We start from the raw sequence: 17,755 nt of genomic DNA, 5'->3' as shown, positions 1-17,755 counted from the left end.
CTATCACAACGCTGTAATAATGGAAACAGTATGGAACCGGCACAAAAATGGACGCATAGATCAATGGGACAGAATAGAAAACCCAGAAATAAACCCACAATTATATGGTCAGTTAATCTTCAACAAAGGAGGCAAGAATATGCAACAGGATAAAGACAGTCTCTTCAACAATTAGTGTTGGGAAAACTGGACGACGACACGGAAAAGAATGAAACTGGACCACTTCCTTGCGCCATACATGAAAATAAACTGAAAATGGAGGAAAGACGTAAATGTGGGACCTGAAACCATAAAAATCCTGGAATAGAGAAAAGGAAGTCATGTCTCTGACGTCAGCCGTAGCAACATTTTTCTAGATGTGTCTCCTGAGGCCAGAGAAACAAAGGCAAAAACAAACTACTGGGACTGCTTCAAAAATAAAAAGCTCCCGCATGGCAAAGGGAACAGAGGTGGTGGGGGAGGGGAGGATATTTGCAAATTACATATCCAGTAAAGGGTTAGGGTCTAAAATATGTAAAGAACTGATACAGCTCAACACCCAAAAAACAAATAACCTAATTAAAAAATGGGCAGAAGGCATGAACAGACGTTTCTCCAAACAAAGCATTTAGGTGGCCAAAAGGCACATGGAAAAGATGTTCCGCATCACTCATCGTCAGGGAAATACAAATCACAGTGAGATATGACCTCACACTTGTCAGAATGGCTCAAGTCAAAAGCACAAGAAACGACAGGTGTCGGTGAGGACATGGAGAAAAAGGAATGCTCGTGCACTGTTGTTGGTAATGCACACTGTGCAGCTATTGTGGAGAACAGCGGGGAGGGTCCTCAGAAAGTGAAAAATAGAGCTGCCCTATGGTCCAGCAATCACACTACTGGGTATTTACCCTAAAAATATAAAGATACTAATTCAGAGGTCTACAGGCCCCCTGATGTTTCTTGCAGCATTATCTACAATAGTCAAATTATGGAAGCAGCCCAAGTGTCTACTGATAGATGAACGGATAAAGAAGATGTGGTGTAGATCTATGGCAGAATACTATTCAGCTCTAAAAAAGAAAGAAATCTTGCCATTTTCAACAGCAAGGATGGGGCTAGAGAGTATTATGCTTAGCAAAATAAGTCAGAGGAAGACAGATGCCATATGATTTCATTCATATGTGGAATTTAAGGAAAAGACCCGAAATGAACGAAGGAGAAAAGAGAGAGACAACTTAAGAAACAGACCGTGAAGTGTAGAGAACAAACTGATGGTTACCAGAGGGCAGGTGGGAAGGGGGGATGGAGGAAATCAGTGATGGGAATTAAGGATACGCTTTCCACAACGAGTGCCGAGTAACGTATAGAATTTTCGAATCACTACATCATTCACCTGAATCTAATCTTATGCTGCATGTTAACTATATTGGGATAAAAATAAGAAATTTAATGAAACAAAAAAAGAGGTTACCCATCTCATAGGATTGTTAAGAGGGTTCATGGGATCATAGCTGTGAGCTCTAAATGTACGGCACTATCAAAATTCGGGCTGTTATTTTTAAAATGAGGAATTCTAAAGATAAAAGGGAAGAGTGTATAATCTTCAGCGGCCGATTGTTGGCTGTGTTTGCAGTGTATGGTCTGAAGATAGCAGAGCATGAATCCATGCCCCCTTACTGCCCACTCTGGAGGGCGGTTCATGGCCAAAGGCTTTACGTAGTGTGGTGGTCAGGAGCTCTGGCTCGAGAGTCGGGCAGCTGGAGGTCCAGACCCTGGCCCTGCTGTGGACTCAGCGTGAACCTGTGTGAGCTTCCGTCCTCTGCAGGAAATGGGACGGAAGCCTCGGAGGCTTCTTGGGAGGCTCGGGCTGGACCATGTGACATGAATACTGAGCCTTGGTGAGTTGCAGCCATGCTTATTTTTGTGTGCACATGTGCAGCCCAGTCTTCTCAAAATCCAAACCTGGAGACTTCCTCTTTTATCTCCTAATGGAAGTTCTTGCACCTTGAAGACACCTGTACTGGGAATCGAACCTCCAGTTCTGGATCCCGGTGGCCTAGATGCCTTTCTCTCTGTTCCTCTCACTAAGCACAGCTACAATCCCTGGACCTCAGATGTGAACAAACAAAGGAACCTTCTGAAAGGTGGGGAGAAGACAGGCTGCCTACGGACCTCGGGGCTCCAGGAGAGGCCAAGGGTACATTCCCTGGGTTTTCCTTTTGCCTCTGGTGCCTCAGATTGGGTGTTAGAGAAGGGGTCGGTCCAGAAACACCAAGAGAAATTGCTCTTTCTTGCCAAAGGACCAAGAAAGGGGCACTTCTGCAAGGCAAACTTTCAGTGATAATTGCCCTGTTCAGGCAGACACTAGAAAAACATGCAGCCCCACCCTCATCAGCAAAGGCTAGGTGGGGAGCCCACACTTCTCCCTTCACCTGGATGGAAGGAGGTGCCTGTGCCCCCATTGGTGGAGTCTGAGAAGACTGGATGGGGAGCTGAGACATAATCCCTGCTTAGCAGTGACAGTTGTCCTTCCTCCCCTGCCCAGCTGTGCTGTTGGTAGAGGCCACGGGGGGGCCCCGGAACGCCACCCTGTTCAGGAACCAGAGGCATAGAGCAGTAAGGAGGCAGGCCCCCAGCGCCCCGCCACACCTCCACTGTCAGGAGAGACCCAGCGAGGGGAAGCCCGGACTTGGACCCCCGCATGGTAGTAACAGATGCTGCCCCTCGCCATCACCCCCTCGCCATCATGGCGTTAAGAGGAGGCCGCTAACACAGGGACATCTGCTCAAGATTCTTGGTCCCATAACATCCCACCTGGAATGTTTGCAGTACAAGTAAAAATCACGCGTTAATGCCAAGAGCCAGGCAGATCTCAACCTGAATGAGAAGAGGCAGTCAAGAGATACCACACCTCGAGGACACAGATGCTGAATTATCTGACAAGGGTTTTAAAGCAGCATTCATAAAAGTGCTTCAGTGAGCAGTTAGCAACTTGAAGCAAAGGAAGAAATAGGACATCTCCGCCAAGAAACAGGAGATGTAAAGAAAAGCCAAATGAAAATTTTCGGAATGAAAAATATAGTAACCCAAAATAAAATATAAAATCCCAACGGGTGGGCTTGGAGCACCATGGAGACGACGGAGGAGAAAATCCAGTAACTTGAGGATAAAATGAAAATGATCCAGTCTGAACAACAGAAAGAAATAGATGAGGGGGAAAAAAAAAAAAAACTCTTGGAGCCTCAGGGACATGTAGGGTTCTAATATATGGTGTAAGATCCTGTCATCAGAGTCCCAGAAGGAGAGAAGAAAGGGTAGGACTGAAAACAGGATCAAAGGAACAATTACCCAGTTTTGACAAAAAGCCTACAGATTCAGGAGGGTCGAGACTGGGTCATGTTACCTTCCATTAGCTTGTGGATAGTAAGTGACCCACCTCTCTGGAAATGTTCATGATCTCATCATCCCATCTGTCCTATTAAAACAAGAAAAGATCTTGCTTTCAGTCTTCTATTATTCATGAGTGAGACCTCCTTGCCTTATCTTAGTCTAGCTTGTTACATCAACCAGCATTTTCAACAACAGCACAATAAGATAGTTTTATGTTAAGTAATTTGTTTTCCTAAACCAGCAATTACCTGGGTATATACCCTAGAAATGATGTCTTAAGTCCACCAGGAGTCATGTACGTGAATGTTCTTGGCAGTCTTACTCATAAGAGTCCCACGCTGGAGAAAGCAAAAGTGTCCACCGCCAGTAGAATGGGTAGGGGCACAGCCTGGTATGTGTGTACTGTAGAGTAGTACACAGTCTTGAGAAAGGATGAACTCCTGTGACCCATAGCAATATGTTTAGCGAAGAAAACCCACCCGAGAGAGCAGACTGTGTGGCTCCATTGACCCATATTCCAGAACAGCCAGAAGTAATGTAAGATGGTAGAGGGTAGAGTCCTAGTTGCTATATGGGGTTATCAACTGCTCGGGGACTCAGGGAGCTTCTGGGTGCTGGAATGTTCTTTGTCTTGATCTGAGTAATAGTTGCACATGCATGTACATATATAAAACATCTACAAGCTGTACACTTCAGTTTTATACACGTTACTGTAGGAAATTACATTTTTAAATTAAAATATGTGTGCGTTCAGGGTGCCTGGGTGGCTCGTGGGTTAAGCCTCTGCCTTCGGCTCAGGTCATGATCTCAGGGTCCTGGGATCGAGCCCCGCATCAGGCTCTCTGCTCAGCAGGGAGCCTGCTTCCTCCTCTCTCTCTGCCTGCCTCTCTGCCTGCTTGTGATCTCTCTCTGTCAAATAAATAAATAAAATCTTAAAAAAAAAAATGTGTGTGTGTGTGTTCTGAAAGAGATCTCTACACAAAGTGTCTTCCGTTGCCTTCAAGATAAAAAGTGAAACTTACAAGCTAGGCCTTCAAGGCCTCTCTGGCCCCACACGGGCTCCTTTTCTGTGTCCCTTTGGTGCGATGTGCTCCTCCCGATGTGAATGACATGTTGCTCTCGTCTCTGGGGCCTTCCTTGCTCCCTCATCCCCACCCCCGCCCCAACTGGGGTAAGAGCAGTAAACGTGCCTCTTTTCACCCATTGGCCCCCACCATAGCGTCTGTCGCGGAATAGCTTTATTTTCAAGTTTTGTCCGAGGAGTGGATAGTTGTAACGTATCCGCAAACCATCGGTCCAGGGAAAGGACCCAAAGTTGGTGCTCTGATGTTCCTACCACGCTCTTGGCAAGTTTCTCAGCGGGTCCTTCTTTCTTTCCTGTATTTATTTTTTTTTAACACCATGGGCAAGTGGATAATTCGTTTCCAGGGTTGTATTTATTAGTGGCAGGGAGCTCGTCGTGTTCCAGCGAGCTGCTGAGATTCTGTCCACGGGTTAAAAATTAAAGACTGAATGTGTTCCGGACCGATTTCTGTTTGTTCAGGCGCTGAAGGGTGACCCCATGGACGGTGTGGTGGGGTTGGAATCACAGCCCAGGAAGCAGAGGTGGAATGCATATTTTTAAAAACTTGTTCTATTGGTTATTTCTGTTCTAAACAGAGCTGTGTGTGATAGTGCAGACGTCCCAGCATGACTTTTCCCAAGCTGCTTTCTTTTCTCTGCCACTGACACGGTTTACTGATCCCTTTCTGGTCTTACTGCTTTCTCAAGTCATACCTTGTGGTGCTTTAAGGAGGGCGTTGAGTGGAGTGGAGCTTTAAGTCACGTGCACTCGAGAATGTCCGAGATCAGTTCACGTCTTGATTCATACTTTCCCCTATTTCTGCTTGAAAGCAGAGGTCTTTCATTTAGTTGCCCAGCTGCTACGCTGGTCAGCTTTTGACATTTCGTTGCTGAAACAGTCTTCAAGAAATGCCTACAGTGGCAAAAGAACCCTGTGCCTAAGCGTCTTTCCTTGTAATTCTGCTAGTTTAACATTCTTTGCAAAGAATGCAACAAAAATGCCCTAAGTAGAAGGGCAAATAAAGAAGATTATATTACTATCTGCCATTTTATTGAACACTTTCTGGAAGGCAGGTATTGTGCAAGACGTTCCCTTGTCTCACCCCCCCAGGTAAGTGACACCCCGTGCTGTGGGAATCGAGCTTTCTGCCTGGTTTTCAGAGGAGCCCAGGGTGACTCAGCTGAGTTTCTGTGGCTCACCCCTTCCTGTATAAAAGTGGAGAACCTGGTGTCAGGAACAGTTGTCCAGAAGGGGTCTGCTTGGCAGCCTCTGGACCCCATCGTCGTCCATTTCTCCCCCCACCAAACACTTGAATATGCTTTGCATTCCAAAGCAGTTGAAAATACCTCCCAGACATCCTGCCCTGAAGTTTCTGGAAGCACATACATCCTGTGGCCAGGGGGCGACTTCACCATGTGCAGTCTGTTCCCTTCACACTTAAAAATGACTACTGTTCTGATCCCAGGGTCCTGGGATCGAGCCTCGCATCGGGCTCTCTGCTCGGCAAGGGGCCTGCTTCCCTTCTTCTCGCTCTCTGCCTGCCTCTCTGCCTACTTGTGATCTCTGTCAAATAAATAAATAAATAAAATTTTTTTTTAAAAATGACTACTGTTCTTTGCAGCCTTGTAAGCAGAATGCAGTAAGCTGCTGTAAACCTGGCTCATTTCCTTCACTCTTCATAAACAGGTTGTGTCTGCTGGGTGAAGAATTCTGAGAAACTCGTACTCGCTTCGGATGCAGAGGTTGGCTAGCAAGAAGTCAGTTGTTAATCTTCTTGGAATTTGGTAGTTGAACGTAAAAAATACTTTTATTAATCACATTGTCCTTTGTACTTGGGCGTACTTTAAGAGTCTCAGTGTTGCTCTTCCTGAAACGCTTCTTTGTTTTTCCTTGAGCCCTGTCAGAACATTGCTGTGTCGCCCTGTGGAGTTGGAAGACGCGTCTTCTCTCTGACTTCTCTGCTTTCTGAATGCGCCCGGCCCCGTAGCCCAGCCTGGCTTCCTTTCCTCGTGCTCTTCTTTCCCAGCGTGCTCCGCTCTGCAGTGTCTTGGTCAAGCTCGCGCATGGGGTACAGTCTCTGAAGGACTCTTGGTAGCTCAGGGCTACCATGAGCTACCATGGCTCTGCCATTGGTGCCGTCCACCCGTTGTCAGTGTTCATGCGACGCTCTGCGGTGGCCCGGTCCCCTGTGGAACACTGGGCTAAGCCTTGTCCCGTGGACCCGGTCCTTCTTAGGTGTATGTTTGCTCACCCGTTGCAAGTCCTGTGGGTTCTTCCCAAGTCAGGTTCCAGAACCCACTCTGCGTGTTTCAGCTGGTCTGCAAAACTTCACCAGCACAGGCCTTGACCTCCTACAGCCTTTGCTTCTCAAAACTTTGCTGTACAAAACTTAGGTGGAAAAATGCTCGGCCTTTCTAACAACAATAACAACAATAATAAAAAGAGTGACGCTAGAAAGTAAAAATGTTTTCTGTTGAAGAAAAACAACTTTGGAAAAAATTGCTCCGTGTCAGTGAGGATAAGGTGACTTCAAGGATGAGGGTGATCTGAAGTGGCAAGTCCCTCGGGGCGCAGTTCGGCGACGTGTGTCAGAGAGATCTGGAGATGATGGTGTTTTTCCTTGGGAAACTTCTCCAAAGGAGATCATCAGTGATGTCATTAAAAATATTGATACATGGATGTTTGTTATATTGTTGGTAAAAGCTTAGAAATTACTCAAGTGTCCTCAGCAGGGAAGGTGAAATAAATTACGGCAGATTGTCCTAACGGAATGGCATGCAGCATTCTAAAAATCACATTTTCAAACAATTTTTATTACGTGGAAAGACACAGAATAGCGTCTACAGAAAGATGATCTTCGTTTTTAAACATACATGTCTGTAATACCTACGGATTGAACAAAAAGGTCTGGAACTACATGAACACATTCATGGATGGGCTCTGTCCCCACCTCAGGGGTGAGGCCTGACCCCTAACGGAAGGGATCAGATCCTCAAATGTCAGCCTGGGTTAGGGTGAGGTTTCAGGGTGGTGATTGCGAGCGGGGATGAACTCAGCTTCTCACTGGCACTGAAACGGACCTTTCTCGTCCTGTCCTCTTGCTTGTTTGCCCTCAAGCAGAGAGGGACGGAGGGGCTCAGGGACCGGGGAGCCCACTGGTTATTTCACCCCCACCGTCCAGCCTCCACTTCCGGGACTGGCTTTTTTTTTTTTTAACCTTGGGCACACAGTAGACCTACTGAACGCGAACCAATTTTCTTGACATTGGATTTCCCATCGAGTTTGCCTCTGTTCCTCTCAAGGACAAGACTGGCACAGCAGCAGTTGGTTGGAATTAAAAATATTTTTTATTCAATTTAATAAAATATATTTTATTAAATATATGTGCATATATAATATTCCTATAATGTCAACAAGGGAAGAAATTTACAGCCCACATCGTTCGGTTTAGAAATCACCTTCTAAAAAGTCACCCTGAAAAATGACCGCTGGGCAAATAATCTGATGGTCACTGTGGCTTTTAAAGAAAATCTTATCCCTGTGGATTTTTGATTATTGATTATCACCTTCCAGGGAAAAAGTTGATATTTCTTACAAATTAGTCCATGAGAAAGTGCTTACTTACATTTCCCTGCGGTATCCGGTGTTGTATTGTTCAAACCTTTTGATGAAACTGTATTTGACGATGATGCCGAAGCTATAGAAGGAGCACGGAAACCCCGGTCTGAGAACCCCTAAGTGTGTGAATGCTTTAGGATTTGGTCCTGAGCCCTTCACTGTCTGCAGCCACCTCCACTGGGAGGCCCCTAGTCCTGGGGCTTTAAAGACCATCGGTCTGTGTACAGATGACCCTGTGTCCCTCTCGAGCCCAGACCTGTCCCCTGGTCTCACACCCTCCATAAAGCAAATACAGAAGACGTAACTGCTGGTGTTTGCTTGGAGGTCTCTGAGCTCCTCCGTCTCTCAGTAAATGAAACCAGTCCTTTCTCTTCACCACCCACAACCCGAGAAGGCAAATCCGTCGGATCTGTCTCCCATCAGCCGCTGCTTTTACCCCCAGTGCCCCTGTCTGCTTTCGACTCACCCGCTGCAGGGAATGCCTCCTGACAGCCCTCCCAGAGCGCTCTTCCTCACCCCCATCTGTATACGGCAGCCTGCAATTTCTTTTCAAAAACCCACATTGGATTACTGCATTCACCTGCATAAAATCTTTGATCGCTGCTTTTACAATGAGGAAAAAAAAAGATCCCAGTGATTTCCCTGACCTCCAGGTCTTTATTCTAGGAAGCTGAATCACCCAGGGGGCTTTTAAAATACATGCATGCACGTAAGTATATATTCCCGGACCATCACCCCCAAGATTCAGGTGAAGCTGATGTGTGGTGGGATCAAGGCATCACTTGGAAAAGCTCCCCAAGTGATTTGGATTCACAGGAAGGATCGGGAACCACTGCTGGGTACCAGCGATTTTTAGGATTCAGCAAGCATCATAGTCATCTGAAGGCTCCCTCCACAGCTCCCTGCTGGGCCCAGCCCCAGCGTTTCCATTCTGGGGGCTGGGGGTTGGCTTGATTTGCGTTCCGAGCCCAGGTGGTGCTTTGGCTGCCACTCCAGGGACTCCGCTTTGAGAACCTCTAGTCCATGGGCTCTGGCTCCTTCCTTCACTGCCTCAGTCCCCTACCGTGTCACCCCTGCTCCCTGCACAGAGCTGATTTCCTTTCTGTACCCCAGATGTGCTCAGTTCTTTCCACCACCGGGTCTGTACTTCTGGCCCGCTCTCCCTCAGGCAACTTGGGTTCCCACTAAATTGTGGAGTGCTTGCCCCATTTTCATGCTTGGGTCTTTGTTCAAAGATCACCATTTTGTAGAAGAGTATTATGTGGCCACTGTGTTTGAAAGAGAGCCTCCCTGTCACTGTCTAGTTGGTCATCCTGTTTATTCCCTGTGTAGGAATTGCCATCGTCTGTGATGTGTTTTTCTTTGTTTCCCGATTGCTTGCTCGTGCGTCCTTTTGAATGCGTCCCGCACTCCCCCGAGCTAAGCCGCACGAGCACCCGGACTCTGTTGCCTGTCCGCTTGTGGGTGTGTGCATGGGGTCAGTCAGCAGAGCTGCTTCACCTGCTTCACGTCCATTTATGTTTTCAGCAACTCGTTACTAAGGGCAAAGCACGAGATGCAGGAATGAAGGAAGCACGCGTCATGTGGGTGAAGACCCCAGAGTCCAATGAAAGGGTCAGACAGACAAACACGTACGGACCACGGACTTTGTAGACCAGCCTCGCTTGTCGATGGCCACTGCCCTGAGAAGGAGCTCGAGGAGACCCGGAGGGAAGGACCTGGAGAGGCCATCAGATGTTACATGAATCCAGCTGTCTCTGCAGTGTAAAGAGGGCAGATGTCTGCCACCTCGGCATTTTTTTCTGAGTTTTGTTGTTCTGGTGAGGTATTGGGCCACAGGTGTGCCCCTCCTTCTTCAGAGGGAAGGTCCGTTGTCAGGACCATTCTGCCCTGACCTTTGTCATGAGGACACTTGCTTTTTCCACCAGCTGTGCTTCTTTCTTTCTCTCTCCTGGACCACTGGTGGAGAGCCGTGATTTTGCCCCCAGAAGACACTTAAGTGGGTCACACCAACCCATGAATTAAATTAATTCCAAAGTCACTTTGACCTCAAGGCAGAGAATTCGTTGCATATTAAGAGACTAAATTCAGTGTAATAATAAGATGCCCACAAGAGATACTCTAAATTTGAATATTAATTCTATCTCATTATCAGATTCCCGGGGAGACATTGAAATCCAGAGATGACATTCCATTTTAAATTAAGGTCCGAGACAGGGAAGTCGGATTCTCTGCCCGTATGAGTCACAATTCAAAGAGAATGAGATTTAAAATGTGTCCTGTCCGATTTCTTATTCCGTGTAATCCTGCCTGGAGGGGTTCCCTGTGCCTTCCTGGGGTCAGGGCTCCTTTACCTGCTGTGGGCCAGGTTGGTGTCCCGCAGGTTCACAAACCCCAATACCGAGTCCCAGACATGCTTCACTTCTTAAAATTGAGGAAAGGTAACCGGGCCCAGGTTTATCAGAGCACCGGCCCCACACACCAAAGTTAGACGAGCCAGTGCCCAGTCTGCTTGGGGTTCTCCGCAAGCAAAACCATGTCCCCAGAGACCAGCGCTTAGCAGTCTCCGCAGAAAGCCTGCAGTGTCCAAGGGAGAGCAGTGATGCAGAAAGGCGCCATTTCTGCTTCTCTGGGACTTCGGTGAGTCTGTGACGGTCGGTGGCCTGTGACACTTACGGGTTCTCTCTTCACTCCTGTCTTGGATCCTGCCCCTGTGAGCAAGTCCAGTGAGCCAAGCCCATGGTTCTCTTCCTGTCCTGGGTTTTGTGGAGCCCCAGTCCAGTCTCTGTGCCGGCAATAACTAAAACTTCTACCCCATCTCGGAGAGCAATTAGGACTGGGTGCGTTTTCATGTCCCTTTAGATCTTTTTATCCCAGCCTTCTGGATGATTATTTTCCACTTTACATCTGGGTAATCGATCCTCTAAGATTTCAACTTCTACTCCTAAAAAAAAATCACTCTTCCTTCACTCGAATCAGCGTGATTACTTTGTTCTGGTGGTTTTCTTCCGCTGCCGCTGTTCCGACAGTAGGACTGAGCCCTCTTCGCAGCACTCTGAGTCCTCTCTGGTTTCCAGAGTCAGAAAGATCCAAACAAAGACCTTCTTAAGTCGCAGTATTTCACTGAGTTTATTTTCCTACATAGAACAAGAAGACTGTCCCCTTGTGTGTTTTTTCTGGTCTTGGGATCTACCTAAATTTTCTCTTAGCACATATGATACTACAGGTTTCTGGCATATTGCCTTTCTCAAGTTAGAAATGTCTTCCCGTTCTCTGAGAATTAAGAAAAATCACAAATAGGGGTTAACCATGACCGTGCTTCTTCTGTGGTAGTGAGGTATTCTTAGTACATTAGCGAGGATGATTACACTGTAGATTTTCTGGTCGGCTTTAGAGGATCCTGATCCATTTTTGTAGTATGTTTAATCTAGTTCATCAAATACTTCTTGCAGGATTTTTGTGTGTGGGGACGGGATGGGGTATATGTTCATACTTAAATAGGCCTGTAATTTCCTATCCTGGTCTGTCTGATGCTGGCTTTGGACCAAGTCAGAGCAGCCTTCTAAAATGAGCTGGGAAGCCTTCTTTCTTGTCCTGTTGTTTGGGAACAACTTAAATACACCGTAGATTATGTGGTCCTGAGAAATTTGGAGGCCCTCACTTGGAGAACCGTTGGGTCTTTGAATGTTTTTGTCAGTCTTGCCTATTTTTGTATCTTTAAATAATCTAAGTATTTAAATTATTCTGTTCAAGATTTATATTTATTGTGTCAATGCTGATGTCTTCTACTTTCCTCAGAGATCTCCATTATACCTAGATTCCTAGCTTTTTTCATGAAATTCATAATATTTCATTTGAATCTACATTTTCTACAGCTGTTTAGCTCTTTTCGTTCTGTTTTGTTTTAATTAGTGTCTCTCTTTTTTTCCTTTGTCAGTCTTCCTGGAATGTTTTTCATTTCGTTAGTGTTTGCAAAGAACCCCCTCTGGCTTCGGCTCACCTTTCTGCAGTGCTGCTACTTGCCACTGCTGCTCTGACCCTTGCCGGCTGGTCAAGAAGTACCAAGACTCTCGAACTGGCAGGCTTCTCCTGGGTGGCAGCGCAAAATAGGAGTCAATGGAATGACTGCTCTAAAACGCAAAAACTCGGTCTGGAATTCTATATCCAGCTAAAATATCCTTCACCAATGAACATAGAGTAAAGCTATTTCCAGACAGACAGGAGAGATTGCCATCGGTGGAGCTGTGCCCAGGGGGGTGTTGAGGGAAGTTCTATCAAGCAAAGGAAAGCAGTATATTCGGGGGCTTATAGTGCGTGGAAGTAAAGTGGTGAGAATTTGCCCCAGGGTCAAGTGGGGGGTCCAGTTGTGAGACTCTGATGCTGTGTGGGGAACAGTATAATGCTGCTTGTAGGGAGACCACAGCAAGTCAGAGATGCATCCTCTAATCCCTAGAGTGGTCACTTAAAAAAATGAATCAAAGAGGGAGGCTTAGTCGTGGCATAAGGCGCTGAGGGCAAGCTGTGGGGGTGGTGGGGTGCTTCCTAGGCATAAGGCGCTGAGGGCAAGCTGTGGGGGTGGTGGGGTGCTTCCTAGGGAGGCGGACATTCTGACCTTGGTTTGTCTGTGGTTGCACAGGGGCAACACAGTCTGCTATATGTCAGTCATTGCTCAACAAAGCTAGGTTTAGGAATTGGGGGGAAGAAAAAAGAAAAGTGCCAGAGGGGAAAACATGAGGACAGGGAGCTCCGTCCTATGGTCTTCTTTCAGAGTATACGATGGGTCCCCAGCGCTGGCTTGGTGGGTGCTCTTGGACTCGACCGGGTCAGGAATTCTCAGCTCAGCTGCACATTGGAATCCTTGGAAGACTCCAACCAAGGCTCTGATCCCCTGACTTCACTCTCTAAGACTGATGTCTTTGTCCGGGGGTTGGAACCGCAGGATCGGTCCTGTTTGAAACCTCCCAGGGGTGCCGACGTGGAGTCTGGCCTTGGGCTCTGCATGCTAGATCAAGATCGCCTGCAGAATCTACCAGACGGCCTGTGGCTTCTTGAGTAGTAGCCCTATAACCCGTTTCTCTGGCGGCGGCAGCAGCTCAGTCATGAAGTGCCGGGGCTGATGCTGCACGAAATAGCGCAGAAGTGAGTGCAACACGGAGATGAACAAGACCGTGTTTGCGGTCAGACTTGACCGTGTGAGGCAACAGCTGGCAAGGGGCTGCGGGTAGGGCTTAGCCACCCAGCATCACACGTAGCTCATGAGACACTCAGGAGAAGCTTGACTCACTCAGAGTCACCACGGCTACCAATTTCTTCCTTTTTGCAAGTGCCAGTGTTTAAGTTTTGGAACTTTGCTTGTATTCGGTGAAGAAGTCCTGTGTCCAGCCCTTTGCAAGTGTGGGTCATGAAGGAAACCTTCAGAACCTCTGAACCAGGTGAGAGCAGTATCACAGACGCTGCTGTGTCTTATGTCCCGACGTGCGGGGACGTGTGGGGACGTGCGGGGTACCGTGCTGAACGCTTCCTCTCGGATCTTCACTGTAACCTCCTGAAGTGGGCATGACCCCTCGTCACACAAAGTCTGGACTTCGGGAAGTTCAGAAACCTCCTCCAGGTTCTGTGGCTGAAAGGATGGGCTGGAATTCTCATGTAGGGCTGTCTGTATCCAGAGCATCTGCCGTCCCTCCAGGTGATTGGGGGGATCGTTGATTCTCGGCCCATGGGCAGGTGCGTCCGCATTTCTGACCGGGTGGTCGTTGTCATCCAGCATTGCCTTTGGGCTCCAGGCCCTCTGAGTGGCTTCCATCCCATGGAGACCTTGTTGGAGCATCGCCACACCCCTGCTGGTCATCGATTTCACTTCGGAACGAGGACCCTGATTTCTGTTTGTGGACGTATTTGCTTTGAGGAGCTGTATTGTGAACACATTTTTACCAAATGTCAGTTACACTCAATTCACTATATATTTCATGGAGATCAGGTTTTGCCTTGGTATCGTGCTCTGGCCGTTCTTTGAATTCTTGGATTTTTGCATTTAATGTTTGCTGTGAGAGCAGTCAGAACAGTTGAGGTTCTGTTTTCTGTCCATCTAATTACTTTCCCAAAGGAGCTTAGACAGTAGAGGTTGGCCTGCACACTTGGCAGAGTACCTTCCCTGAGGTGATTGGCCAAGGAAGGAGGGAACGGTTAGCAAATCAATTAATGGTCCTTCTGTTTATACTTTATTTCCAGGGGCTAAATGTTCGTTTGTTTAAGCCAGACTTGCTGTCTTGTTGAGATGTGTTACCTCGTGAAAGTGTTGACTGAGCTTGGCTCCTTGATGTGCACTACAGCTTGTGACTCATTTATTGCAGGTCTAGAATCAATTCCCAACATGTTAGGTAAGAAAACAAACAGCTTCCTTGTTTTATGAAGTGTGAACAGAAGAAAACTTGTTAATTTCCTAATTGTTCTCCCCTGCCCCAGACGGGAGTGCCACACGTGTAGCTGCGGCAGTCAACTTGAGCTTGGTCGTAACACCTTTGTGTTACCGGTCACTCCCCCTAAAGGGCTGGCATCGACGTGTCCTTATCCCGGTGATGGAACCTGAGTCCGTTCTTGAGTATATAATTGTGTATTTGTCATAATGCCACCGTCATCCTTGTCTGGAGATCATTTATGTTACAAACGTTTATGAATCTGTATAAGAAGTTCTCTTGGATAGGGACGCCTGGGTGGCTCAGTCGATGAAGCTTGGCTTTTGGCTCAGGTCATGAGCCCAGGGCCTGGGATTGAGCCCGGCTTTGGGCTCCCTGCTTAGTGGGGAGACTGCTTCTCCCTCTCCTGCTCCCTCTCCTGCTTGTGCTCTCTCCCTCTCTCTGTCAAGTAAATGAATAGAATCTTTTTAAAAAAATGTATCTTATATCATTTCATAATGGAGCAGTGTGAATAAGAAATACTTACCTGGGAAAGCATGCCCCCAATACAGCTACAACCCTAGTGTAACATGGTCTTCAACAGCTCTTTCATTCGCTCTTACTGCCTGCCTAAATTTCACATTTAACATGCGATTTCGCTTCTTTCAAAGGAAATCGCACCCATTTAGCACCCCTGAGGATTCTCCTTATCCACCGCCCCCCCCAAAATGAGATTCTTTTTGCATCAAATATTAGCTCCTGAATAGTTTTATTTCTCACCAAAAAAAAAAATTTTTTGAAAATAAATTTACTATTTTGTAGACAGAACAGTTTTTTAAATTAGGCACAAAGAAGGGTTGTAAACTCAGCTCTGTGGACGTTCCCTTCCTGCTGCTTCGTCCTTGAGGGAGCTCCGCTGTCACTGCACGCACCGAACCCCTGTTAACAGCGTGACCAGCGGATGCCGTCGTGGGGCAGCGGCAGTACGCGAGCCTCTGTGGCAGTCCGTCCCTTCTCGTGACCGCTCTTGGAAGCGAGCCCCATCCTCCCATTTTATGGGCGAGAAAGCACAGTCTCCTGAGTTAAGTGACTTGCCCAACGTCACACAGCTCAGCGGAGCTGCAGAACCAGGCTTGGACCCTAGCATGCTGGCTCCCGGGCTCTTGCTTTTCATCCCCGTGCCGTGTTGCCTGGCCAGCTCCTGGAACATTCCGTGGTCCTCTGGATCTCCCAGATTTTGTACATGCTTTTCTCCCTGCAAGACATACTCCACGGCCCCCTTGATTTGTTCACTTAATGCATGTTTACGCTTATCTCGAGCTAAATGCCACTTCTTTGGGGAGGCCTTCCTTGTGAGGCCGGTGCTGTATGGTCAGACACCGAGCTATTCCAGTATGTTCCAGGAGGATTTAAGATCACATATTTGCAAAGGACTGGAGGGTCCAATGGTATCCCTTCATCACTATGGCAGTTACCAGGCCCTTGCTCCTTCTGGATCCTTCCTCTTCACCCCAGTACAGAGGCATTGGCAACGTCATTGTTAGTACCCCAGTCCTGCTGGTAGGTGCGTGGCAGGTTATTGGAGGAGACGTGCGGTCTGAGGGTTGCTTTGGGAAGCTTTGACTATAATCTCACTGGGGCATTACCAGTTTGGCCAAAACATTTCCTTTTGTGCTTTTCAAGCATGTGACCCCTTCCAGGTGCGGCCCTCTGTAGGGCTGACCTTCCGAGCCTGTGCTTCTCACACTACCTGTGCTGAAGAATGTCCTCTCTTTTCTCCCAGACCATCCTGGACCAAGATTCTTATAAAATATAATACAAATGAATTACTAGAAAAATAAAAAAATTTTAAAAACACCTTCAAACCTAGATGTTATTACTTTAAGATTCGGGGTACGTAACAGTGTAGTAGGACAACCCTGTTAAATCGTTAGCTCGGTTCCTGGCTTTTTCCTCTCCTGGTCTATTTTCACAGACTTGAGGTGGTCTCCGGGCCACTTTGAGTAGCACTCGTTAGTGAAGTGATCCTGAGGAGGAGGGTGCTTAACTCAGGAGCCCCACTTCCTTATTCAGTAAAGTAGAGCCAGTAATGCGTACCCGGGCTCCATCAGAATAACGGGAAACATGATGAAAGTGTCGCTCCTTCGCGCCTGCTTGATGTCTGTTAAGTTCATTTCTCACCCTATCTCCAGTGCCTAGAAAAAAGGGTAGAAATTAGATTTCTTCTCTTCTTCTCTGCCTTTGTGAAACTGAGGATGGTCAGTATCAGTGACCCTGTGGCGGGAGGGCTGCCTTCTTCCGCCGGGACACGTATTTATAGATGGTTCCCAGCTCACGGTGGCTCGACTTCGGAATTTCCACCCCGATGATGGTGTGCGAGAGATAACGTGTTCGATAGAGACCGCCCTTGGAATGTTGAGAGTGGATCTTTTCTCAGGCTAGCGATCCCGCACGGTGCTCTCTCTGGTGACGTGGGCCAGCGGCTACAGCTTCCTGTCGGCCACACCATCACACAGGTCAGCAGCAGCTGATACGCTGACAGCCGGGCCATGCTCTTCAGCCTTTCCGTTTCTCACTCTGTACGTGAGCTATTTCACACTCTAGTATCAGATTGGCTTTGTGGCAGATGGTTTTGTCCCGCCATAGGCTGATAACGTGAGCGTTCCGAGCATGCTTAAGGTCAGCAGGGCTCCGCTGCGACGCTCAGTAGGTGGGGTATAGTAACGATGGGTTCTTCGGGACATAACCCCATGGTAAGTCGAGGAAGGTCCGCAGTTCATCCAGCCCTGGGAATGCTCAGTGATGCTTGTCTTGTCTTCTGGGCCATCACAGTAGGCAGATAGGGAATAAATATTTCTTAGAAATTAAAAAATAGATCAGGAAATCTTATTAATGTTTCTAATTTATAAGTATAAAATTAGCTTCTGGATTTGATAGTTCTTTTATATGCTGAAAGTCTTTTTTCCTAAAAACATTAATTATCCTTTGCTTTAAGCTAACTATATAAATAACGGTTCAGAATAAGTGAAGCTGAATGCCGTCTGAAGGTTTCTGTGCGGTTCTTTCCGAGTTTAGGATACACATCTCACCAGGGACTGTTTCAGTCCTGTGAAATAGTTTTCTTTGTTTTACGTGTTATCAGATTAAAATGATTTTGTAAATTTAACTTTTTTGTTAAGGCATAATTCACACATAACATATGACATTCAGGTATACAACATATTGACTCAGTATTTGTGTATATCTTGACATAATCACAAGAAGTTTAGTTAATATCCATTATAAATTTAATTATATAAAATATAATTTTAAT

The 17,755-nt window shown here is 47.0% G+C and overlaps 1 protein-coding gene across 1 annotated transcript in view; it reads left to right on the top strand.

Moving 5' to 3' along the window:
- The window catches only part of ATXN10 (ataxin 10), a 159,327-nt gene that overhangs the window by 110,826 nt on the left and 30,746 nt on the right, over positions 1-17,755 (top strand). The window lies entirely within an intron of this gene.

Source organism: Neovison vison, chromosome 12 (assembly GCF_020171115.1).
Source record: "Neovison vison isolate M4711 chromosome 12, ASM_NN_V1, whole genome shotgun sequence".
Lineage (NCBI taxonomy): Eukaryota > Metazoa > Chordata > Mammalia > Carnivora > Mustelidae > Neogale > Neogale vison.
Note: the sequence above shows the minus strand (reverse complement) of the source record. Positions and strands in the feature narration are given on the sequence as shown.